We start from the raw sequence: 26,825 nt of genomic DNA, 5'->3' as shown, positions 1-26,825 counted from the left end.
CCGGGAGCCGATCTGAGGACTGGGCACAGACCTAGAAACTCTGTGTGTTCGTCATGGCACGCTGCGTGGTGTGTATCCCTTCTGCTCCTGTGTTTGTCTGGGTCCCCTGGCCAACCTCTGGCAAAAAAAAAAACCAAAAAAAAACAACAACAAAAAAACCCAAAAAACCCCTAGGGATGTAACAGCATCCCGCCGGGTGCTGGTCCCAGAACTGTGTGGAGGCTGAAATCTCCTCTGCTCCCCTCTCGTTGGGTCTCTTGGCCGGTCTGGGCCCAAAAATCCTAGGGAGGGAGCTTTCTGGGCGCTGAACGTTGGCTTAGGCGCCCTTAGGCACTTGCCCAGACACACTGCGTGTGGAGCGACTAGATCTCCAAGTTGCGCGCAGGCTGCAGTTTCTTCCACACCTCTTTGCCTGGGCCCCTCAGTCTGCCTGGCAGGAAAATTCCAGGGAGGGAGTCGTCTGGGCACTGAACGCTGTCCCAGGCGACTTTAAGCTATCTCCCAGACACAGTTCCCACCAGGCGCTGGACCTCCGAGCTATGCACAGACTGAAATCACCTCTGCTCCCCTCTGGTTGGGCCACTTGGCAGGTCCCCGGCTCAAAAATCCTAGGGAGGGAGCTTTCTGGGGACTGAACGTTGGCCTAGGCGCCCTCAGGCATTTTTGTCCAGACCCACTGCGTGTGGGGCGACTAGATCCCCAACTTGCGCGCAGGCTGAAATTTCTTCCACACCTCTTTGCCTGGGCCACTCGGCCTGCCTGGCAGGAAAATTCCAGGGAGGGAGTCGTCCGGGCGCTGAACGCTGTCCCAGGCGCCTTTAGGCACTCTCCCAGACACAGTTCCCACCAGGCGCTGAACCTCCTAGCTATGCACAGACTGAAATCACCTCTGCTCCCCTTTGGTTGGGCCGCTTGGCAGGTCCCTGGCCCAAAAATCCTAGGGAGGGAGCTTTTCGGGCACTGAACGTTGGCCTAGGCGCCCTCAGGAACTTGCCCAGCCCCACTGCGTGTGGAGCGACTAGATCCCCAACTTGCGCGCAGGCTGAAATTTCTTCCACACCTCTGTGCCTGGGCCACTCGGCCTGCCCGGCAGAAGAATCCCAGGGAGGGAGCCCTCCGGTCGCTGAAGGCGGACCCACGAGCCGTTGGGCTCTCGCCACAGGGCGCTGGTTCCCCTACCCTGCACCGGCTGTTTCTCCCTGCTCCGTCCCAGAGACTGCTGTACCGCTGCTGTCTCCCTACCTTCTGGTTCCTCCGTGACCGATGAGGTTTCTGGTCTCTTATTTTCATATATGCTTGGCATCTGCTGGCTTGCTGGCCTCACCTCCTCCGATCGGATGGATTTCTGTCTCTTTTGTACTAGGAACTGGTCTCTGCTCCGTCCTAGTCCACCGCCATCTTGAAACCCCCTCTGTCCCAAACTCTTTTTAATGAGGCCAGCATCATCCTAATTCCAAAACCAGATAAAGACACAACAAAGAAAGAAAACTTCAGGCCAATATCGCTGATAAACATAGATGCTAAAATTGTCAATGAAATTTTGGCAAACTGCATCCAACAATACATTAAAAAGATAATACACCATAATCAAGTGGGATTCATCCCAGGAATACAAGGATAGTACATTATTCACAAACCAATAGGTATCTGGATGATACCTATCCCATTTCTAGTCCAGATAGTCTGTGAGAGCTTTTTTTGTTGTTCTCTGGTAATTGCTTTTCAACTTTGGATTGGAATGTATTAATGTCATTTCATACCCCAAAAGGGAAAGATCTGAAAAATATGAAATAATAAAAAGAACATAACCTCTTTCAGGGTATAGAGAAAATAAATGAGGGAACCCAGTAGAACTTACTCAGTGCACATAACAAGTAGGCAGTTTCCTGAGTTGTAGGTTGTTCTTACCACAAGAACCTATAAATAGTGTAATTGGCATTATTCCTTTGAATTGAGATGTGGAAGACCCTAAGGAAAAAGTGATTTAAAGATGGTGGAGATGGAGGAATTGTTGGTATTGTCCATCATATTAGCCTTTTCAGACAGAGCAGAAAAGAGAAGGAATGGTCTGGAACATGGGGTAACTGGGAAGGGAAGGCCAGGAGAAAGGCTGTCAATGGGTAGCCAAAAACAATATGAAGTCATTCAACATTTTAGAGAGGGTTGGATGGATATAAGAATACCCCATAGTATTCACAGGGAGTTCTCATCAAAGACAGGCTTCTTTATTTATCAGGTCATCTTATTTCTTTGTGTTGAGTAACTTGGAAGTAGATCTTTAGTGTATATTTTGTGTTCCCTCTTTGGATAGAAGATTGGAAATTTCAGAATGCTATTTACCAGGATTGAATTGGATGATATGGCATTTTTTTGCCTTAGCCATGAGTTTTTTCAGTTTACAACCCCACTAAATTCCAATCCCCATTCCAAGGAGGTTTGCATCCATGTGAACTGGGATAGAAAGGGAAAGTTACTGTGCTTATAAACTTTTCACAAAGAGAGCCAAACATGGGTGTCAGAGTCCATTTACATCTCAAAAACATGTTTCCAAAGGAAGTAGATGTAATCAGTGTAATTTAGAGAGGGTTTAATTAACACATTTGTTAGATGATTATGATGACTTTACAATTACATCTTAATTAATGAATAATATCCTGTGTATTCATAGGGAGAATGTAAACCAAATTAAGTTGCTAATGCAAAACAAGTCTCCAACTGCACCTGAATCTTGCCAATAAACAAACATCCTGTTCATACACTAGGGTAAAATACTGTGGTTATCAGCTCATACCTTTTTAATAAATGTCTTCCTGTAAGCCTGGAGAATAATACATATTTTCGTACTTACTCAATGCCAAGGAAAGAGTACTATACGTGTGTTATTAACAGTGCTTACTATGGCAGTTTAAACAACCATAACTACATTTAGAATATAAGGAATTCAGAAACTTTTCACCCATAAAATGGCAGAATCTGAGTTTCTTCCATTAGTGCTTGACTTCTCATATTCTCCTTCTTTCAAGATTGCCGTCATGAAAATATAATGTGATGGAGACTTTTCAAGAGAGGAGAACTTCCCACATAGTCACAGTTAGTGGTAAAAAGAAACATATGTAAAAATAGGATCAGCTTATTGTATTTAAGACATTTGTGAATACACACACATAAAGACACACACACACATACACACACACGATACCTCTGGGGTTGATTTGGTTGACCAATGGGGTCTGAGTGGTATTTTCTTCCAAAGGGAAATCCCTTGAATTTTAAGGAGAGCCTGGAAGGGATCCCACAAAGTCCTTCTTTTTAGATTTTATTTCTAGAGAGAGAAGAAAAGGAGAAAGGGAGAGAAACAGCAATGTGTGGTTTCCTCTTGCGCAGCCCCCACTGGGGACCTGGTCCACAACAGAGGCATGTGCCCAGGCTGGGAATCTACACAGAGTCTTTTAATGATCTTGTTAGCCAAGGCTGATTCATCTTTCAGGAAGTGGCAGCAGTCTCTCCTTCCATGTAATCCAACTAATTTGAGACACTTTGTAAGAAGCTGCATTCTAAAGCAGGTAACTAGCCCAACAGATCCAGCCCAGAATGAAGAGGTAGGGATACATTTTTGCAACTAGAGCAAGCTAGGTTTCTGGATCACATGTACTGGATATTTTTTTGTTTTAGATTTTATTTATTTATCTTTAGAGGGGAAAGGAAGGAGAGAGGGAGAGAAACATCAATGTGTGGTTACCTTTTGTGCATCCTCTGCTGGGAACTGGCCTGCAGGGAACCGGTCTGCAACCCAGGCACATGCCCTGACTGGGAATCCAACCGCAATTGTCTGGTTCGCAGGCCCGTGCTCAATCCACTGAGCTACACCAGCTAGGTGTACTGGATAATTTTATAACCCCCATCCCCACTCCACCCCCCATTAAACGAATGGTTAAAGTCTTACAGTTTAACTTCAGTAGCTCTACCTATTCTTAGATTTTTGCTTTCCCTAGTTTCTCTTCTACTACTGGAAACCATTTTATTTTATTTTTTTTGGAAACCATTTTAAAGATAAGATTACATCATTTGTTTTGGGGTCTTTGTGTTTTTGCTCTTGCTCTTCCCCTTTTCTCTTTTTTTCCACCTAATAAATTTCTTATTCATTAAGTAAGTCACAGCTAATGTAAAATTCCTCTTTAAAGTCTTCCATGACTGTCCCATACAAAGATTTCTAAAAACACAGTGTGCATTAACTTTGATCAATTATATGACAATTTTCTTGTTATATGTAGCTTTCTCCTCTATTAGGTAGTTGATTACTGAAAGGTAAGAGCCATGCCTTGCTTACCTCTGTATCCTGAGTGTTTATCACAGTTTTTCTCATTTAGTGATTGAAAAAATTAATTCTTATATCCATATATAGGACATTTTGCCAGAAGCTTAAGAGTCACCAGAGTCCCTGACACCAGGACTCTGGGGGAGAAAGACAGTTGATAAACATGTACATAAAAATAATCTCATAGATTAGTAAAAGTTTTATAAAAATAATTAAGACATGTTAATTGAAACTGTGGACATAGATGAGATTCTAAGAAAATTTGTAGTTTGTGAAAATCAAATGGCATGGGCCAGAATCCTTGGTAATGCCAACTTTAAATGCCAATCAACAGATGAAAATGAAAATAAATAGAGAAGTAATGGAAAATCAGATGAATGTGGTAGTCCCTCCTTTTTCTCCTTCTCCCTTTGCCACTAATCACTACACTGACTCTCACTCCCCTAAAATTGGAGTTGTAGAAGACTGCACACACAATGGACCAAAAAGGACTTACTGGACTAGTACTGATGTCATCTGAAATTAATGCCCATTTAGTATGCCATTATTTAAAAAGCTAATTCCTTCTTGAGTACATTTCAGGGTTTCTCTGATGTTCTTTAATTAAGGAGATCCAGGTATAGTTTCCTGGAGGATACCTCCAGGATCTTGGCTGAGATCACAATAAACCTGGCAGGAAGACTCCTTTACTCATTTTAAAAATATTTTTTTAATTTATTTTCAGAGAGAGAGGAAGGGAGGGTGAGAGAGAGGAAGAGAAATATCATTATGTGAGAGGAACATTGATGGGTTGCCTCCTGCACATCCTCCACTGGGGACCTGGCCTGCAGCCCAGGCATGTGTCCAAATTAGAAATCAAATCTCTGACCTTTTGATTTCTGGGTTGATGCCCAACCCACTGAGCCACACCACTCAAGGCAGAAGTCTTTTTTTTTTCTTTTTCTTTTTTTTAAAAATTAATTTTATTTAGTTATTTTTCAAGTACAGTTTTTTGTCTATTTCTCCCATCCCAGCCTCCCCTGCCCCTTGCTCCCCACCTCCCTCCCATTTCCACCAGCCTTAGTTCTCCTCCCTGTGTCCTTCCTATTTGTTCCTCCCAATCCCTCCCCCTTTTTCTCCTTAACTTCCCTTCCTTCTCCCCTCTGGTCACTGTACCCTTGTTCTCTATTTCAGTGTCTTCGTTTTTTTTTTTTTTCTCTGCTTGCTTGTTTGTTTTGTTGTTTAGCTTCCTGTTAAAGGTGAGATCATATGGTATTTGTCTTTTAACACCTGGCCTATTTCACTCAGCATAATGCTTTCCAGTTCCATCCATGTTGTTGCAAAGGGTAGTAGCTCCTTCTTTCTCTCTGCAGCATAGAATTCCATTGTGTATATACCACAATTTTTTGATCCATTCATTTACTGATGGGCACCCAGGTTGCTTCCAACTCTTGGCTATTGTAAATTGTGCTGCTATGAACATTGTGGTGCATAGGTTCTTTGATATTGATGTTTTAGGATTCTTAGAATATAATCCCAGCAGTGGAATTGCTGGGTCAAAAGGCAGGTCGATTTTTATTTTTCTGAGAAAATTCCATACTGTTTTCCATAATGGTTGTACCAGTCTGCAATCCCACCAACAGTGGACTAAGGACCCCTCTTCTCGACAACCTCTCCAACATTTGTGGTTTGTTGCTTTGTTTATGATTGCCATCCTGAATGGTGTAAAGTGGTATCTTATTGTGGTTTTAATTTGCATCTCTCTGATAGCTAACGATATTGAGCATCTCTTCATGTGTCTCTGAATGTTCTGTATGTCCTCCTTGGAGAAGTGTTTGATCAAGTCCTTTTCGCATTTTTTAATTGGGTTGGGTGTCTTCTTAGAGTGGAGTCGTGTAAGTTCTTTGTATATTTTGGAGATTAAACCTTTGTCTGAGGTATCATTGGCAAATGTGGTTTCCCAATACAGTTGGTTGTCTTGCTAATTTAATACTGTTTTATTTAGCCACGCAGAAGCTTTTTATTTCCATGAGATCCCATTTGTTTATTCTTTCCTTTATATTCCTTGCTCTAGGGGACATATCAGTGAAAAAGTTGCTGCATGAAATATCTGAGATTTTCTTGCCAATGTTCTCCTCTAGGACTTTAATGGTGTCACGGCTTACATTTAAGTCTGTTATCCACCTTGAATTTATTTTGGTGTATGGTGTAAGTCTGTGCTCAAGTTTCATTTTTTTGCATGTAGCTGTCCAGTTATCCCAACACCATTTGTTGAAGAGGCTATCTTTACTCCATTTTATGTTACTGCCCCCTTTGTCGAATATTAATTGAGTGTAGAGAGTTGGGTTGATTTCTGGGCTCTCTGTTCTGTTCCATTGGTCTATGTGACTGTTTTTATGCCAGTACCAGGCTGTTATGATTATAGTGGCCTTGTAATACAGTTTGATATAAGGTATTGTGATACCCCTACTTTGTTCTTCTTTCTCAAAAGAGCAGCTGCTATTCAGGCTCATTTATGGTTCCATATAAATTTTTGAAGTGTTTGTTCTAGGTCTGTGAAATATGCCATTGGTACTTTAATAGGTATTGCATTGAATCTGTATATTGCTTTGGGTAGTATGGACATTTCGATGATGTTAATTCTTCCAGTCCATGAACAAGGTAAATGTTTCCATTAGTTTGTGTCTTCCTTGATTTCATTCTTCAGGGCTGTGTAGTTTTCTGCATACAGGTTTTTTACCTCCTTAGTTAGTTTTATTCCCAGATATTTTATTTTTCATTTTGCTATGTCGAATGGGATTTTTTCCTTGATTTCTGCTTCTGCTGATTCATTGTTGCTATACTAAAATGCCTTTGATTTCTGGATATTGACATTTCAACTACCTGTTTTGCCAAATTCATTAATTAGTTCGAGCAGTTTTTGGGTAGAGTCTATAGGATTTTCCATGTACACTATCATGTCATCTGCAAACAGTGACAGTTTTGCTTCCTCCTTTCCTATTTGGATGCCTTTTATTTCCTTTTCTTGCCTGATCGCTGTGGCTAAAACTTTCAATACTCTATTGAATAGAAGTGGTGAAAGTGGACAACCTTGTCTTGTTCCTGATCTTAGTGAAAAAGCTTTTAGTTTTTTTCCCGTTGAGTATGATATTGTCTGTAGGTCTCTCATATATGGCCTTTATTATTTTAAGAAATGCTCCCTGTATTCCCACTTTGCTGAGTGTTTTTATTATAAATGGGTGTTTTACCTAATCAAAAGCTTTTTCCGCATCTATTGATATGATCATGTGATCATTGTCTTTGCTTTTGTTTATGTGATGTATTACATTTACTGACTTGCGAATATTGAACCATCCTTGCATCCCTGGGATGAATCCCACTTGGTCATGGTGTATGATCTTTTTGACATATTGTTGGATGCGATTTGCCAATATTTTGTTGAGGATTTTAGCATCTATATTCATCAGCGATATTGGCCTGAAGTTTTCTTTCTCTGTTGTGTCTCTATCTGGTTTTCGAATTAAGATGATGCTGGCTTCATAAAAAGAATTTGGCAGATTTCAATCCTTCTGGATTTTTTGGGATAGTCTGTGGAGAATAGGGGTTAGCTCTTTCTTAAATGCTTTGTAGAATTCTTCTGTGAAACCATCTGGTCCAGGGCTGTTGTGTGATGGGAGTTCTTTGATTACTGCTTCAATTTCTTTTGCTGTTTTTGGTGTATTTAGATTTTCTGGTTCTTTTTCATTGAGTTTTGGAAGACTGTATTTTTCTAGAAATGTGTCCATTTCCCCTAGGTTTTCAAATTTCTTGGCATACAGTTCTTCATAATAATTTCTTACAATCCCTCCTATTTCTGTGGTATCAGTTGTAATCTCTCCTTTTTCATTTCCGATTGTGTTTATTTGTGTCCTCTCTCTTCTTTTCTTGATGAGCCTACTTAAAGACTTGTCTATTTTGTTTATCTTCTAGAAGAACCCACTCCTGGATTCATTGATCCTTAGAATTGTGCTTTTAGTTTTTATGTCATTTAATTCTGCTCTAATCTTGGTTATTTCCTTCTTTCTCCTTGCTCTGGGCTGTCTTTGTTGTTGTTTCTTGAGTTCTTGCCGGCGTAGGGTTAGGTCGTTTGTCTGAAATGTTTTTATCTTCTTTAGGTAGGCCTGTATTGCTATAAACTTCCCTCTCAGGACTGCCTTGGCTGTGTCCCATAAGTTTTGGGTTGTTGTGAGATCATTTTCATTTGTTTCCAGAAATGTTTTGATTTCTTCCCTAATTTAATTCTTGACCCATTTGTTGTCTAATAGCATAGCATTCAGTCTCCATGATTTTGGGTGCTTTGGGTTTTTTTCTTTGGGCTTGGTTTCCAATTTCAGTCCCTTGTGGTCAGAGAAGATGCTTGGTATGATTTCAATTTTCTTGAATTTGTTGAGGCTCGTTTTGTGTCCTATCATGTGGTCTATCTTTGAAAATGTTCCATGTGCATTTTAAAAGAATGTGTATTTAGCTTCTTTGGGATGAAGGGCTCTCTATATATCATTTAAGTCCATTTCATCTAGGGTGTTGTTTAATGCCACAATATCTTTGTTGATAATTTTTTTGGAAGATCTGTCCATTTTTGATAGTGTGGTGTTAAAATCCCCTACTATAATTGTGTTGCTGTCAATATCTTTCTTGAAGTCCTCTACGATTATCTTGATATATTTGGGTGCCCCTATGTTTGGTGCATATATGTTTACAATGTTAACGTCTTCTCATTGGATTCTTCCCTTGAGTATAATGAAGTGACTTTCTGGGTCTCTCTTTATGGACTTTTTTTGAAGTCTATTTTGTCCGATATGAGAATTGCTACCCCAGCTTTTTTTCTTGTCCGTTTGCTTGGAAAACTTGTTTCCAGCCTTTACTTTTAGTCTGTGATGATCTTTTGTCCTGAGGTGGGTGTCTTGTAGGGAGCATATATGTGGGTCATGCTTTCTTATCCATTGAGCTATTCTGTGTCTTTTGATTGGAGCATTTAATCCATTGACGTTTCAGGTTATTATTGATAGGTACTTATTCATTGCCATTTTTGTACCTGTGTTCCTCTGTGTGTCCCTCTTACCCTTCCTTCCCTTAAAGCAGTCCTTTTAGTATTTCTTGTAGAGCTGGTTTAGTGTAGGCATATTCTTTTAGGCTTCTTTTGTCTTGGAAGCTCTTTATTTGGCCATCTACCTTTTTTTTTATAGGAACAAGGTATTTTAATCAAGCAAAAACAAAGTTATATTCATTATTTCTAAAAATAAAATTAGACTTTTTCTAACCCTTAACATCTGCATTTAATAATATATTCTAACCAAAATACAGATGCTAAAACAGCAAGTTACAATATATCTTGTACAGCATACAGTTATGTTCACTGCTTACACTTACTTTAATCCTAGTTGGTCATTAGGTATTCAATGCATACTTAAACATCACTCATATTAAAGTTTCCACAATTAACAAAAAATCTGACAAGGCTGTCTTAAAACGGCTGTGGTATAAATTGTATAGAATATACAGAATTACAACGTCAAGTATTTTTTTATCAAAATATACACCCCTCCCTGAAACTAACACGAGCTGTCAATATTTTAAACGAATACTACTAATATAGAAAATATTTGCAAAATTATTTTGACCCACACCCTTAAAGGGCTTATGAGTGGCCATCTATGTTGATTGAGAGCCTTGCTGGGTAAAGTAGCCTTGGTTGTAGGCCTCTGGTTCTCATTAGTTAGAATATTTCTTGCCATTCTCTTCTTTCTTGGAGTGTTTCCATTGAAAAGTCAGTAGCTAACCTTATTGGGGCTCCCTTGTGTGTTATTTCTTTTTTCTCCCTTGCTGCCTTTAAAATTCTCTCTTTGTCTTGGAATTTTGCCATTTTGATGATGATGTGTCTTGAAGTGGGCCTTCTTGGGTTCCTCTTGATTGGGACTCTCTATGATTCCTGGATTTGTGAGACTTTTTCTCTTATCAAATTAGGGAAATTTTCTCTCATTACTCTTTCAAATATGTTTTCTATCCCTTGTTCTTCTTCTTCTCCTTCTGGTATTCCTATTATTCGGATATTATTACGTTTCATATTGTCTTGCATTTCTCTTAATCCCTCTTCATTCTTTCTGAGCCTCTTTTCATTTTCTTGCTCTTTCTGTGAGATGCTTTCTACCTTGTCCTCGGACTCACTAATCCTATTCTCCACTTCATCTATCCTACTTTTGAAACTTTCTACCGTGTTCTTCAATTCGGAAATTGTATTCTTCATTTCCTCCTGTCCCTTGCTGATATTTTCCATTTCCTTTTTCATGTTGCTGTAGTTTGCAGAGAGATCATTGTAGTTCCCCTGTAGTTTCTTGTAGTTCACTGTGAGCTCTTTGAACTTCATAATAACCACTGCTTTGAATTCACTGTCTGATAGTTGATCAGCGTCTATTTCATCTAACATTCTTTCTGAAGTTTCTGCTTTTTCTTTCATTTGGGGATTGTTTCTTCGTCTTCCCATTGTTTGAGACTCTTCTTGTTAATCTCTGCTTCTAAAATTGATCTGTTCTGACTCCCTGGGTTTATGGTGTGAATTTCTGTGGTATGATCCTTGTGAAGTTCAGTGGTGCAGACTCCTTGACGTTTCTTGATGTTCTCCATCTCCACCTACTCTCACGCTGGTCCTCGTGCTGGTCCCTGCATTGGTCGCCTACCAGTGCTGAGTGTCCCCGCTCTAGTAACTGCCTCCTCAAGCGCTCAGGCCCATTACTGTGGCAGCAGCCCAGGGGCTGGGAATGTCCTGGCTCCTATATCTGGCTCCTCTGCCGCCCAGGGCTGTCACAGGGGTTTGGAGTGTCCCGGCTCCTGTACCTGACTCCCCGGCATCCAGTCCCATGGCAATGGCAGCGGCACAGGGGCTGAGAATGTCCCGGCTCCCGTAGCTGGCTCCTCTGCCACCCAGGGCCGTCACAGGGGTTTGGAGTTTCCTGGCTCCCGTACCTGACTACCCAGCTCCCAGGCCTGTTGCTCTGGTGGCAGCACAGGAGCCACGTGTGTCCCAGCTCCAGTAGCTGACTCTGCCGCCATCTGTTGTTTCAGTGTTGGTCACAATCTCTGGTCTTTTAATTACATAAATGCTGGGTAACTTATGGTTTATTGTGCTGTTTCTCTATATATCTGCCAGGATTTTCACCCATGAGTACAGGAGCTAGCATCAGCTCTGGCTTACTCCGTCGCCATCTTCCCAGCATCCCCCAGAAGTCTTTTTTAATAGTATCCTTTTATAGTGTAACTCATAGATGGTTACTATGAGTTGCATCTCATAGTAGGGTCTACATATGGCCCACAAGAAAATGCAACTTTTCCTGCCATTGGTGAAAACATTAATTACTCTCATGCAGTACTTTCTGTTTGTATTCTACGGACACCAGACTTCTACGTCCACCAATATTTTCAGGGCACATGTCAGATAACAGTTTTCACTTATCACACTCAAGTTCCAGTTGATACATGTCAAGGTCTTGAGGTATGCCTTATCTTAATTTGTCTTGAAATTGTGGTAGGGGAGAGAGAGAGACCACCACCCTCCCTGTATAATGTAAAAGTCCTCATATTGTTACTTTTGGTACAAAGCTTTTGTTGAAATATAAAATTAGTTGGGAGAACTAATAGATCAAATTGTCAGACATTAACAGTGTAGTGAAAATGAGAGGAATAGATGACTTTTTTAAAACCTAGTTCTTTAGTTTATTAGGAATCTTTGAAATGCTGAGGGCAATATTATTCTAAGGTTAATTTGATATTGTGTAGGTTAGATTGGAAAAAGGAAAAAATGAAATATATATATATGTATATATCACATATATGTCTCATGTATATTTGCATAATGGTATGTCCAGAAGGTATCCAGACAGGTAACATGAGAAATAGAGACATTTATTGAAGAAAATACAAGATACAAGAAGCATTGTACATAGGACAATGATGCCTCAGTCTGCTTCAAAGTAGGCATCTTGGGATCTCACACAGTTCTCCCAATTGCCATCAGCTGCTCCATTGTATATTCCTGAATCTCATTAATTGTCTGAAATCTCTCCCCTTTCAAAAGTGATTTTGGTTTTGGGAAAAGCCAGAAGTCACAGGGCACCAACTCTAGGGGAGCTGAGTCACCTGGGTGATTTGATGTTTTGCAAAAAAACTCTGCATAAGATGTAATGCATGAGTGGTTGTGTTGTGGTGATAAGGCTGCCAATCATCAGTTCTCCATAGCTGCAGCTGTTTTCATCATATTGCATCTCTCAACTAGTAAAGAGCATTGAGGTAATAGTCTTTGTCATTTGTTTGCCCTGGAGGGGAACACTCATGATGGATAACACCTTCCCAATCAAAAAACACAATTAACATGGTCTAGATATTGCTGCAACTTTGCTGTGCCTTCTTTAGGCATGGAGAACCAGGCAATTTCCATTGGGATGACTTCATTTCTTTTTTTTAAAAAATTTTATTTATTTATCTTTAGAGGGGAAGGGGAGGAGACAGGGAGAGAAATATCAATGTATGGTTACCTCTTGTGGGTCCCCTGCTGGGAACTGGCCTGCAACCCAGGCATGTGCCCTGACTGGGAATTGAACCGCGATCCTTTGGTTTGCAGGCCCACGCTCAACCCACTGAGCTGCACCAGCCAGGGCTGGACCTTCATTTTTGGTTCATAGATATAGACCTATGATTTATCTCTGGTTATGACATTCTTGAGGAAATCTGGTTCTTTGATAGTGGTTTGAATCAAGTCATTAGCAACTGCAGCATGATGCTGCTTCTGCTCTGGTAGCAGAAGCCATGGAACAAATTTTGCCATGACATATTTCATGCCAACATCCTACACCAAAATCTCAGATAAAGTGGTTTTTGGAGTCCCCACACGAGCTTGCAGTTGTAGCACTGTCAGTTCCTGATCTTTGTTGATTGCAGTCCATATGGGTTCAACATTCTTAGGTGTTCTGCTTGTTGTAGGTCTTCCAGAACATAGATCACTTTCAACAGATTTCTGACCATCTTTGATGCTTTTGTGCCACACTTTTATTTGTGCTGCACTCACTGCATCATCTGCAAAAGCCTTCTGAATCATACAAATACTTTCTGTGGAGAAGTGTTCAAGCTTAATGTAAAATTTGATGCAGATTTGTTACTCTACTGACTCAATCATCTTGAATGTGATGGCCACACAGTACACATAGTCATTCAATGGTGTCTACTGCCCCTGCTAACTACTACAGTAAAGTCATCATTCTTCACACATGAACATTCCAGTCCACTCTCCTTGTCTGCCAGGTCATCAATGTCATGCAAATCTTTCTTGTTATATTAACAATGGCTGGACTTTTTCTGGACATACCAAATATATAAATATATATTTATACATAAAATATGTATTAAATATGCATACATATTTAAATACAAATACACATGTATACACATTTATATTAAATATACACACATATTAAATATAATACATATTTATATGCATTAAATATATATACATACCTGTATATATTTATACATATATAAATTCAATGCTTCTTAATCATCTATAAAGTTCCTGATTAAATGAACCACAAGGCAAATACCTATTTGTTTTGGGAAAAGTATAGGAAAAAGACACAGTCCAGAATGTGGGAAGGGAGGCTTTGAGGAAGAAGACAGTACTGAAATGATAGAGAAGGGCAAACATAGAAAAATAATTTTGATTCTCTACATTTTAAATTTTGCCTAAGGCAGAGTCTTTCTTTCTGTTTTAAAATATAATTTATGTTTTTGAATGTACATTACAAAGGGTGCTGCTATAAATGTCTGTTTCCATAGTTGATTGTGTATATGTGTGAGCATATTTGTAGGATATATATATATATATATATATATATATATATATATATATATTTAGAAAGATAATTGAAGTCAAAAGTATGTGTTGATAAATTTTATATGTCAGATTGTTGGCCCAAGGAATGTCCAGAGATCTGGTTGAACATTGCTTCTGAGTATATCTGTAAGAGTATTTACAGAAGAGATTAGCATTTGAATTAATGAACTGTGAAAAGCCTATTATCCTCCCCAATGTTGCCGGGCATCATCCAATCTATTGAGGGCCTGAATAGAGCCAAAATTGGAGGTTTGAATGCTGTATCTCTGCCTGACCACTTGAACTGAGACTTCCACTTCTCTGGCTCTTAGACTGAAACTTATACCATTAGCTCTCCTGGTTCTCAGGCTTTTGGATTTGGACTGGAATTTATACCCACTTATCTCTTTTCCTGAGTCTCCAGTTTGTAAGCAGAACATCATGGGACTTCTCAGCCTCCATAATAGCATCAGCCAATTTGTTATAACTATAACTACAACTACAACTATAACAACTATAACTATAACTAACTATAACTATAACTATATATATAAAATCTATTGGTTACAAGGGGCGGGGGCGGCTGGGATGGGAGAAATAGACAAAAAACTGTACTTGAAAAATAACTAAATAAAATTAATAAAAAAACTTTATTGAAGAACACTGAAATTTAAAAAAATCTATTAGTTATATTTCTCTATAGAATCTTCGGTAACAATATGTATTTGTGATATTTTGTGGTCATAGACTACTTGCCTTTCATAGATATTGCACCTATTTATATTTCCACCTGAATGTATGAGTGTTTTCCCAAACCCTCACCAATACACTTTTTAAGCTCTTTCAATCTTTGAGGTGCAAAATAGTATTTTGTAGTATATATATATATTTTTTCAATCATGAATAGGGCTGAAAGCTCCTTCATATCTAAAACTATTTGCTTTTTGTTTTTTTAAATTTTATTTAGTTATTTTTCAAGTACAGTTTTTTGTCTATTTTTTTCATCCCAGCCTCCCCCACCCCTTGCTCCCCACCTCCCTCCCATTTCCACCCCCCTTAGTTCTCGTCCCTGTTTCCTTCCTATTTGCTCCTCCAAATCCCTCCCCCTTTTTCCCCTTAACTTCCTTTCCTTCTCCCCTCTGGTCACTATCACCTTGTTCTCTATTTCAGTGTCTTTGTTTTTTTTTTTCTAAAACTATTTGTATTTTCACTTCTGTTAAATGCTTATTTATATATTTTAATATTTTCTATCAGGTTATTGTGTATTTCATTTTTATATGAAAGGCAATATCTTTATTACTCAAAGACCTCATGCAGATTTTGAAGAAAATTAAGACCTCATCAGAGGCACACAGACAGAATAACTCACAAAAGAAGAATCAGGATGATACAAATGACACAACTTCAGCACCAGTTAAAAAATTAATTATAACTCTTAATAGCTAGTCTCACATAACATGAATCCTATTTCATATGTCGTACTTCTTTTTGGAAAGCAATTTGCAAAACAATTCAAGATTCATAAACATGATTATGTCTCTGATCCATAAATACATTTTATGTATTTAGATTTTTAGAAATTGTTTATGTTATAAGGGAATTAGAACTTTAATTGTGATATGAATTATAAATGTTTTCCCCAATTTCTTGCTATTTGACTTTATTTTTAATACATATATTTAGATTTTATTTAGTTGCATTTGTCAGTTTTTAACTTTTGATTTATAAATTATTTTAAGGGCCTTTGTCAACCTCAGAATTGCCTTTACTATTCTATAGTTAAATACAATTTCCCCTTTGTAATAGTAACTTTAGAGTTTAATTTCATAAATTTAAATCTTTCATCCATTTGAAATTTATTTTTTAGTACAATAAAATCTAGGGACCCAACTTCAACTTATTTCCAGATGGCTACCCATTCTTTTCAACATTTGTTGAATCTTTTCTCATCTTGTTTTGAACAATTTATTTTTAAGCTGTCCAACAATCATTTAATGTATATTAATAAGTATTTCCTTAGCTGAGTGACTGATACATTGCTTCTTCTTTATTCTAGCAGAATATCACTCATGTTATATGAAAGACTGCCCAGGGAATGGGAAGGCCTCTGAAAGAGTAAAGAATGATGGAGAAAGATGGGATCTTAAGGTTTATGTATTCTAATTTTATTCACAGATGGGGAAATGCAGTCACAAAGAAGGGAATTTACTTTCCTTGGTCAAGCAGAGTTATTATTCACCTGATAGTGTTGTTTGTAATGTGTCCTAATGTATACTAAGATGATTCATGTTAACTAAAGATTCTCATCTTAAAAAAAAAAAAACAAAGTCTAAAAAGAAGCAGGCTCAAAAGGGACAATTTGAGTTTGGAATATGTCTCTATATATACATGTAATCACTAGTTCAAAGTAATCAAGGCAAAATCATGTCCCCAGTGAAAAGAGAAAATATTTGAGAAGGTTTACAAAAATCAGCTGCATTTGGAGTATACATGATGTCTGTGTGTATATCAACATTCTTTTCAACTATTTATCAATTTCACACTCCAGATTACAAGGTGGGTCCAGGTATCTGGGCTTCAGGGGACAACAAAAACTTAAAAAAAATAAGTTTAACTATCTTAGTATGATTTAAAGTTAAAAAGAAAATAAAATGACATCAAACAGAAAGTAAATAACAGGTATTTAACTAAAGCAAATGAAAGGCTCTTTCTCTATGTATATATCAGTTAAGTCCATTTGATCTAGGGCATTGTTCAATGCTGAAATATCCTTGTTGATATTTTATTTGGAAGATCTATCCATTTTTGACAGTGGGGTGTTAAAATTTCCTACTATAATTGTGTTGCTGTCAATATCTTTCTTGAAGTCCTCCAAGATTTTCCTTATATATTTGGGTGTTCCTATGCAAGGTGCATATATGTTTACAATGTTTATGTCTTTTTGATGGATTCTTCCTTTGAGTATAATGAAGTGTCCTTTCAGTCTCTTTTTCTGGCTTTTGTTTCCAAGTCTATTGTGTTTGATATTAGTATTGCTACACCAGCTTTGTGTGTGTGTGTGTGTGTCCATTTGCTTGGAATATTTTTTTTCCAAATGTTCACTTTCAGTCTGTGTAGGTCTTTTGTTCTATGGTGGGTCTCTTGTAGAGAGTGTAAGTGTGGGTTATGTTTTCTTATCCATTTAGCTACCCTATATCTTTTGATTGGAACATTTAATCTATTTACATTTAAGATTATTGTTGATAGTTATTTCTTCATTGCCATTTTACCCACTTTGTACCTATGTTTCTCTCTCTTGCACTCTTGTTCTTCCTCTTCTTAAAGCAGTCCCTTTAGCATCTCTTGTATTGCTTATGTTGTGGAGGTGTATCCTTTTAGCCTTCTTTTGTCTGGGAAATCCCTTATTTCCCCTTCCATTTTAATTGAGAGTCTTGCTGGGTAGAGTAGTCTTGATTGCAGGCCTTTGCTTTTTATTCCTTGGAATATTTCTTGTCATTCCCTTCTGGCTTGTAATGTTTCTGTTGAGAAATGAGCTGATAGCCTTATTGGAGCTCCCTTTTATGTTACTCTCTGTTTCTCCCTTGCTGCTTTTAAGATTCTCTTCCTCTTTTAGACTTAGTACTTTAATTATGATATGTCTTGGAGTAGGACTCTTTGAGTTCATCTTGGCTGGGACACTCTGTGCAACCTGAACTTGAGGGGGAAAAACCTGTGTGGTTTTTCCTGTCTTCAGGTTTTCTGTCATTATTTTTTTCAGATAGGGTTTCTATATCTTGCTCCTTTTCATCTCCTTCTGGTACTCCTATAATTCTAATATTGTTGCATTTAATGTTGTCTTGCAGCTCCCAAACTATCTTCATATTTTTCTAGTCTATTTTTGTGTAGCTGCTATACCTGGGAATTTCTTTCTACCTTATCTTCCAACCTGCTAATTTGGTTCTCTGCTTCATCCAGCTTGCTTGCATTTCCTGCTAGTATATATTTTATTTCAGATATTGTATTCTTCATTTCTTCCTGGTTCTTGTTTATAGTCTCTATTTCCTTTTTCGTACTGTCGTAGTTCTCACTCAGTTGCTTGTAGTTGTCTGTTAATTCCTTGAGCATTTTTATGATCATTAACTTGAATTCTATGTCTGATACTTTGCTTACCTCCATTTCATTTAGCTCTTTTGGTGGGGAGTCTTCCATTCCTTTTGATTGCAGGTTGTTTTTTGTCTTCCCATTTTAGGTGGCTCATTTTGTTTGTTTCTGCATTTCCCAGTGCTCTGCTTTGCTAGCTGTCTTCATAGGGTGAACTTTTATGGAAGCAGTTCCATGGGACTCAGTAGCGTGGTCTCTTTGATCTCCTTTTCTGGATCAGAAAAGGAGAGTTGCCCTTTCTTCTATTTGTGTGGGCTCTCTTGTTGTACTTGGGCTTTACACATTGGTGGCTCCTTTGTTGGTGGGTTCTTCCCTCCAGTGGGTTTACTGGTATGCACAACTCCCACTTTGTCTCATATGTTTTGGACTTCTTTCTGGATGTGTCTTTGGTTATCTGACAGCACCATGTTTTATTGTATTACACGTCCATTTTTAAATGTCCTCTGCAACCTTTTGCTTCCAATCTTCATATCAGATGGGATTGTTGGCTGTTCACTCTGTTTTTCTGAAGATCAGGTAGGTGTCCCAGTTGGGTGAACAAGCAAGTGGGTTGAACTCCCACCTACCTCACTGCCATCTCCCTTCTGTGTGTGAGTTTTAAGTATGCTCTTCCATTGGATGCCATATTATAGGTTTTATTTTCTTCTTTAATTAGTATGAAATCACATTAGAAGTTGTTTCAAATCCATATTGTATTCCTTGTACTGATGACCTTGTGAATAACCTAAGGGAGTACATCTGGCTCAATTCTGAAATCTAAATCTCTTTCTTATATAGTGCAGCTTTCCCAAAATCTGCTATGATCCTTCAGAGAACCACATGGAAATGTCCAACCTGGGAAGACAGAGGTACTTCATTTGGTAAGCTTTAGGAATTACAATAAACACACTCGCCTTTTTGTGAGAAACCACTCAGGTTCATTTCTTTCCTCAGACTATAGGCAAAGGGAACTATCAGAGAACTGTATCAGGAAAGGTGCAAGAATGCACCCTGGCTTGTGTGACTCAGTGGATTAAGTGCTGGCTTGCAAACCAAAGGTCGCCAATTCTATTCCCAGTCAGGGCATATACCTGTGTTGCAGGCCCGGTTCCCAGTAGTGGGTGGACTAGAGGCATCCACACATTGATGTTTCTCTCCTTCTCCCCCATTCCCCTCTCTAAAAATAAACAAATAAAATCTTTTTAAAAGGAAGGTGCAAGAATGAAACTATTAACAAGCAGTTGACACATGTCTGCAGACAAGAATTGATCATTTGACATTTGGTGTTGGCTTGTGAAGGATATAATTTTGTATTAAAAATAAACATACTGGAACATACATCCTGATCAGAAACATTCATATGCACAGCTGGAAACAGACACTACAATTTGAAAGTATAATTAAGATTTACCATCACTATTTATAGAGTACAAGCACAGCAAATTCTTTGTCTTTAAATGTGCATGTTCAGAAAGTATTAGGGGTAGAAGAAAAATTAACTGTGTTTAAAATACACAGAGTACTCCAAGAAGTCATTTCTGAATTTAGGGTTAAAGAAAGCAATGTGGGGAAAACTAAAGTGCAAATGGAAATGATGCACACACACAAAAATAAAAGAAAAAAGATATTCTCATGAAAGCCAAGACAATTTTCCTTAATTTTCTAACACAATTAATATGTTTTTGTGTGTTAAGTAAGCATGTCTGCTGAGATAAAGAGCATTCATGGGTAGGTATTTAAGATAAAACAACTGTGGAAATAGAATGGACAAAGTTTTCCTGCAAGTGGATGATTTGCAATGGCAATGAAGTTTCTTTTCCCTGACAAACCATATTACTTAGCAGTTATTAACTGAAGGGTTCTTCCAAATGCACTTGGACAGGCCAATTGCAGTTGTTGACAGAAAAAGCCTTGTAAAAGAACAAACACATTGCTGTTCCAGAAGAGAGTTAAATAATTTTAATTTTTCATATCCTTAAAGCTTTTATGGAAAATATTTAACTGAATATAATTCAGTTAAAGTAAATATAAATGATTCACCAAATCAATTTACATTTCAAAGTACAGAAATTGTATGGCTGAGCTATGTGGTTCAGATATCATTCGAATTTGTACTTTAGAACATCCATGGAGGAAACAGTGCTGTGATTTCTTGTGTTTTGTGTCTGTTTTGTAATACATTTTATTCCATCAGCAAGCTAGTCTTGTAGTCAGTTTCTATAGCCAATTCATAAAAGACTAGAGGAAAAAATTAATTACAGAAATAATTCATAGAGGACCGATTAGATTTTTTGGTTGTTTTTACTTTGACAAATAGATTTACATAAAGCGTTTTAGTGTCATAACTAGTCTTCTTCCAAGGTGGGCTCCTGATCTTTGAATTATCATGTAAAGAAGGTAGTTAATTGTGTTCAGGTTTATGGGAAACACTAAACATTGTGTATTTCCCTCCCACACTTTTGAATGCACAAGGTTTTCGCTCTAAGATAGTTCGTTCTCTTATTAATGTAACCAGTTTTGTGAGCAAAGAGGCTTTATTTGAAAGTCTCCTTCTCCATGCCTACATATGCACTATTTTAAAGAACCGTATGAAAGAAGAAGCTATTAACACACTCATTCACAGTTAAATGAATTTTTAAAGCTTTTCACAGTTTGAGGTACATTAAGATAATTTGATGCTTAATTGATATTCAATGTTTGCTTGCATGCACAGGCATTATGGGAAATGGAGCTCAGCCGAGATATCTTGGTTGCATTCACATCTGATAAGATCATCATGCTTGTGAGGAGTTAGTGAAACAAAGTGAAGTCAGTGCTGGAAGAGACTGCACAATGTATGACTTTAGGATGTGCCTAAGTCGAAAGCTTGTGGTAGCTAGTCTCTGAAAAGATTTCATTCAATAATTACCAGGACTTTATATATACCTTATGTGGCAAAATGAACCTTGCCATGGTTAAGTTACTAGTTAATGTATTTTAAAATAGATTGATTATACTGAATTTCTGGGAGTAGATGGGATAGAAAATTTAATCACATGAGCCTTTAAAATCATAAGAGAAAAGCAGAAAGGGAAGTGATAAATATTTGAAGCAACACAGAAGTTTTCCACACACCGCGTCTTTGCTGGCATTGAAGATAAAAGAAGCCATGAGCCAAGGACTATGAATGGACTCTAGAAGCTTACTCAGAACAATTCCCAGCTGAGAACCAGCAAGGAAATAGGAACTGTCCCATAGCTTCATGGAACTGAATTCTGCCAACAATCTGAATGATCCTGAAAGCAGATTCTCCCCTAAAAACTCCAGAGAAGTTGGAGTCCAACACCTTGATTTTGGTTTTGTTAGACACTAAGTGGAATACTCAGCCAAGCTCACCTGGCCTCTTGCTTTAGAGAACTTTGAGATAATAAATAGTTGTTGTCAACAACAACAAGTGTTGGCAAGGTTGTGTAGTAAAGGAAACCCTAGTACACTCTTGGTGGGAATGCAGACTGCTGCAGCCACTGTGGAAAACAGTATGAAATTTCCTCAGAAAATTAAAAATGGAACTGTCTTTTTATCCAGCAATTCCACTGCTGGGATTATATGCTAAGAACCCTGAAACACTAATTCAAAAGATCCTATGCACTCCCATGTACATAGCAGTACAGTTTACAATAGCCAAGTGTTGGAATGAACCTAAGTGCCCATCAGTAAGTAAATGAGTAGATCAAAAAACAATGGTACATTTAAACAATGGAATACTATGCAACAGAAAGAAAGAAGAAGCTCCTACCTTTTGCTACAGCTCCTACCTTTTGTGTCAGCATGGAAGAATATGAAGAGCATTATACTAAGTGAAATAAGCCAGGCAGTGAGGGACAAATACCATATGATCTCACCTATAAGTATAACCTAATCAACAAAACAAACAAGCAAGCAAAATATAACCAGAGACATTTAAATAAAGAACTGATAGTAACTGGAGGGGAGATGGGAGGCGATAATGGGGGGAAAAAGAAGGGTTTTCAATGAACATGTATAAAGGACAATTGACAAAACCAAAAGAAGGTTAAGATGGATGGTGGGAAGTGGGGGTGGCTGGGGAGGGAGTGGTGAGGGAAAATGAAGGCAACTGTACTTGAACAACAATAAAAAATAGAGAAGAAAAAAGAAATACAAATAATTATGATACTTCTGTAAACAAAAAATTAAATTTAAAAAAATAAAATAAAATAAAATTCATCTCAGCCCCCCCCAAAAAAATCTGTTGTTGCTTATCTGCTTTTGCTATACTTTGTTACAACAATCATAGAAAAAACTAAGGCAAAGTCATGAACTAATGCTGGTAACTTATGGACTGCCTTTCTAGAGTCATGGAACCTACCTCTGTGACTAACTTTTTCTTTTGTTAGATAGTTGGCAAACTCACTCCATGAATCCCAAACCAAGGAATTCATGGTTTCCTTGATATTCAGTGATCATTTATATGGATACCACATATTCCATTTGGCCACTACTTCCTCAACATGTGCTACAATTATTTGCCATAGCTTCTCCTAGCCCCTGTTTCTGCTCATCAGAATTGATCACAATGTTGAGGTTATTAGTATCTATGTTCATCAGTGATATTGGACTGTAGTTTTCTTTGTTGTGTCCTTATCTGGTTTTGGGATTAGGATGATGCTGGCTTAATAAAAAGAGTTTAAGAATCTTCCATCATTTTGGATTTGTTGGAATAATATGTGAATTATAGGGGTTAGCTCTTCCTTAAATGCTTTGTTGAATTCTCCTGTGAAACCATCCTGTCCAGGGCTTTTGTGTGCCAGTTTCTTGTTTACTGCTTCAATTTCATCAGCTGTTATTGGTATTTTCAGGCTTTTTGTTTCTTAATTAAGTTTTGGAGAATTATGTTTTTTTGTAGAAATTTATCCATTTTACTAGGTTTTCAAATTTCTTGGCATACAGTTCTTCATAATAATTTCTTACAATCCTTTGTATTTTTGTGGTATCCATTGTAATCTCTCCTTTTTCATTTCTGATTGTGTTTATTTGCATCGTCTCTCTTTTTTTCTTGATGAGTCTACTTAAAGGTTTGTCAGTTTGGTTTATCTTTTCAGAGAAGGAGCTACTGAATTTATTGACCCTTAGAATTGTTCTTTTAATCTCTATGTAATTTAATTCTGCTCTGAGCTTGATTATTTCCTTCCTCTTACTTCCTCTGAGCTGTCTTTGTTGTTGTTCCTCCAGTTTTGTAAATGTAGGGTTAGGTTATTGATTTGAAATGTTCCCTCTCTTTTAGGTAGTCCTGGGTTGCTGTAAACTTCCCTCTCAGGACTGCCTTCATTGTGTTCCATAAGTTCGGGACTGTTATCAATTAATTTTCATTCGTTTCCAGTAACTTTTTGATTTCTTCCTTGATCTTATTATTTATCCATTCATTATTTATTAGCATGCTAATCAATCTTCATAAATTTGAATGTCTTTGAGTGTTTTCCTTGAGGGTGGTTTCTACTTTCAGTCCTATGTGGTAAGGGAAAATGCTTGATATAATTTCAATTTTGTTGACTTTGTGGAGGCTTGTTTTGTGTTCTAACATATCTATATTTTAAAATGTTCCTTGTGCATTTGAAAAGAATGTATTTTGCTTCTTTAAGATGAAAGGTTTTATATACATTAGTTAAGTCTATTTGATCTAGGACATTGTTTAATGCCACAATATCTTTGTTGATATTTTGATTGGAAGATATATCCATTTTTGACAGTGGGGGTGTTAAAATCTACTATAATTGTGTTGCTCTGTCTTGAAGTCCTACAAGATTTTTCTATACCTCTTTGAGTACCGATAGGATATTTCACAGATACAAAAAAAAAACTTCAAAAATGTTTACAGAATTATAAACTACCCTGAATAGCTGCAGCAATTTTGTCAAAGAAGTACAAAATAAGAGGGATAACAATACCTGATATCAAACTGCTTTACAAAGCCAATGTAATCAAAACAGTCTTGTACTGGCATAAGAACAGACACATAGAACAATGGAACAGAATAGAGAGCCCCCAAATAAGCCCAATACTCTATGGTAAATTTGTATTTGACAAAAGGGACAGAAGCATAGAATGGAGTAAAAATAGCCTCTTCAACAAATGGTGTTGGACGATGTGGACAGCTACATGCAAAAGAAGTGAAACTCAATCACCAACATATATGATACGGAAAAATAAATTCAAGGTGGATAATATTCTTAAATATAAGTTGTGACACCAAAAACAGTCCTAAAGGAAACATAGTCAGGAAAATCTCACATATTCCATGCAGAAACATTTTTGCCAATATGTCACATAGAGCAAAGGACATAAAGGAAAGAATAAACAAATGGGATCTCATCAAAATAAAAAGCTTCTGCATGGCTAAAGAAAACAGCATTAAAATAAAAAGACAACCAACTGTATGGGAAAACATATTTGCCAATGATATCTTGGACAAGGGTTTGATCTCCAAAATTATATATAAATAACTCACATGAGTCCACTCCAGAAAGACAAACAACCCAATTAAAAAATGGGCAAAAGCAGACAGTGGTCTCACCCTTGACAGGAACCTAATCAACAAAAGAAAAAAGCAAGCAAAATATAACCAGAGACATTGAAATTAAGAACAATCCGATAGTAACCAGAGGGGAGGTGGGAGGAGGTATTGGGGGGAAGGGTTTTCAGGAACAACTATAAAGGATACATGGACAAAACTGAGGGGGATGGTAGAAGTAAGGGAGGGAGGTGGGCTTGGTGGGGGGGTAATGGTGGTGTGTAAATGCAGACAACTGTAATTAAACAACAATAAAATAATTAAAAAAAGAATGGATCACAATGAATAAAATTTCTCTCCCATACAATTTAGGTTGACATCTGTAACCTAATAAAAATAGTCTAATTCATTTTTCTCTTGTTCTTAAATTTTTATTTTGAAATGTATTTAAATTTAAAGAGAAGTTGCCAAGATAATTTCATTAAAGGACCCTTTGAAATGTATCTTGAAGGCTTACTAAGGATTTGAGGATTGGTATATCTGTTACAATTATGTCACATGATCTATTGAACATGTTGAACAATGGTATTGGGAAGCTTTAATCCTAGCAGTGGAATTGCTGGGTCAAAAGGCAGCTGCATTTTCACTTTTATGAGGAAATTCCATACTGTTCTCCACAGTGGCTGCACCAGTCTGCATTCCCACCAACAGTGCACTAAGGTTCCCTTTTCTATGCATCCTCTCCAACACTTGTTATTTGTTGATTTTTTTTATGATGGCCATTCTCACTGGTGTGAAGTGGTGTCTCATTGTGGTTTTAATTTGAATCTCTCTGATTTTACTGATGCTGGCATCTTTTCATATGTCTCTGTGCCCTCTGTATGTCCTCCTTGGAGAGGTGTCTGTTCAAGTCTTTTGCCCATTTTTTAAATTGAATTGTTTACCTTCCTGGAGTAGGATCATGTGAGTTCTTTATATATTTTGGAGATCAAACCCTTGTCCAAGGTATCATTAGCAAATATGTTTTCCCATATAGTTGGTTCTCTTTTCAAACTGCCTTTCGAACTGGCAATTCCACTGCTGGTATTATAACCTAAAGGTCCTGAAACACTAATTCAGAAGAACTTATGCACCCCAATGTTCATAGCAGCACGATTCACAATAGCTAAGTGCTGGAGGTGACCTTAGTGCTGATCAGTAAATTAGTAGATCAAAAAACTATCATAGATTTACACAATGGAATTCTATGCAGCAGAGAGAAAGAAGGAGCTTATACCCTTTGTGACAGCATGGATGGAAATGGAGAGTATTTTGCTAAGTGAAATGAGCCAGACAGTGATGGACAAATACCATATGATCTCACCTTTATGTGGAACCTAATCAACAAAACAAATGAGCAAGCAAAACATAACCAGATACATTGAAATTAAGAACAATCTGACAGTAACCAGAGGGGGGATAATAGGGGGAAGGGGAGGGTGTGCAGGAACAAGTACAAAGGAAACATGGACAAAACCAAGGGGAGATGGAAGCAAGGGAGGGATGTGGTGATGGCTAGTGTGGAAGAGGGGAGTGGTGGGGGATAAATCTAGACAACTATACTTGATTAACAATAAAATAATTTTTAAAAAGAAGCTGTACTTTGGCCTAAACATGGCTCAGTAGAAAAATAGTAATTCACTTTCATTAGTCAGGGTATATTGCAATAGCAGTGGCAACCTCACCAGTACTTTTTCATTCCATTATAGAAATAATTTAAAAAACAGGATCATGAAGGTCAAGATATTAATAAATATACTTAAATTGCTTGAATGTAAATAAGAAAGAAAACATATCAAGGATATAAATACATAGATTTAATTTTCTTTCCATGTGTGGAAAAATCTCTTTATAGAAGGGATATAAACTATTTTCTACTGTTTATTTGAGAGTTTCCAAGTTGCCATTTCATAATATGTTTCCATCATTTTAACACATTGAAAAATCACAGTGACTTCCATTTGGTTGAATGTGGA

Source organism: Artibeus jamaicensis, unplaced genomic scaffold (assembly GCF_021234435.1).
Source record: "Artibeus jamaicensis isolate MK-2021 breed Jamaican fruit bat unplaced genomic scaffold, CSHL_Jam_final contig_240, whole genome shotgun sequence".
Taxonomy (NCBI): domain Eukaryota; kingdom Metazoa; phylum Chordata; class Mammalia; order Chiroptera; family Phyllostomidae; genus Artibeus; species Artibeus jamaicensis.
This window is presented reverse-complemented; position numbering follows the sequence as displayed.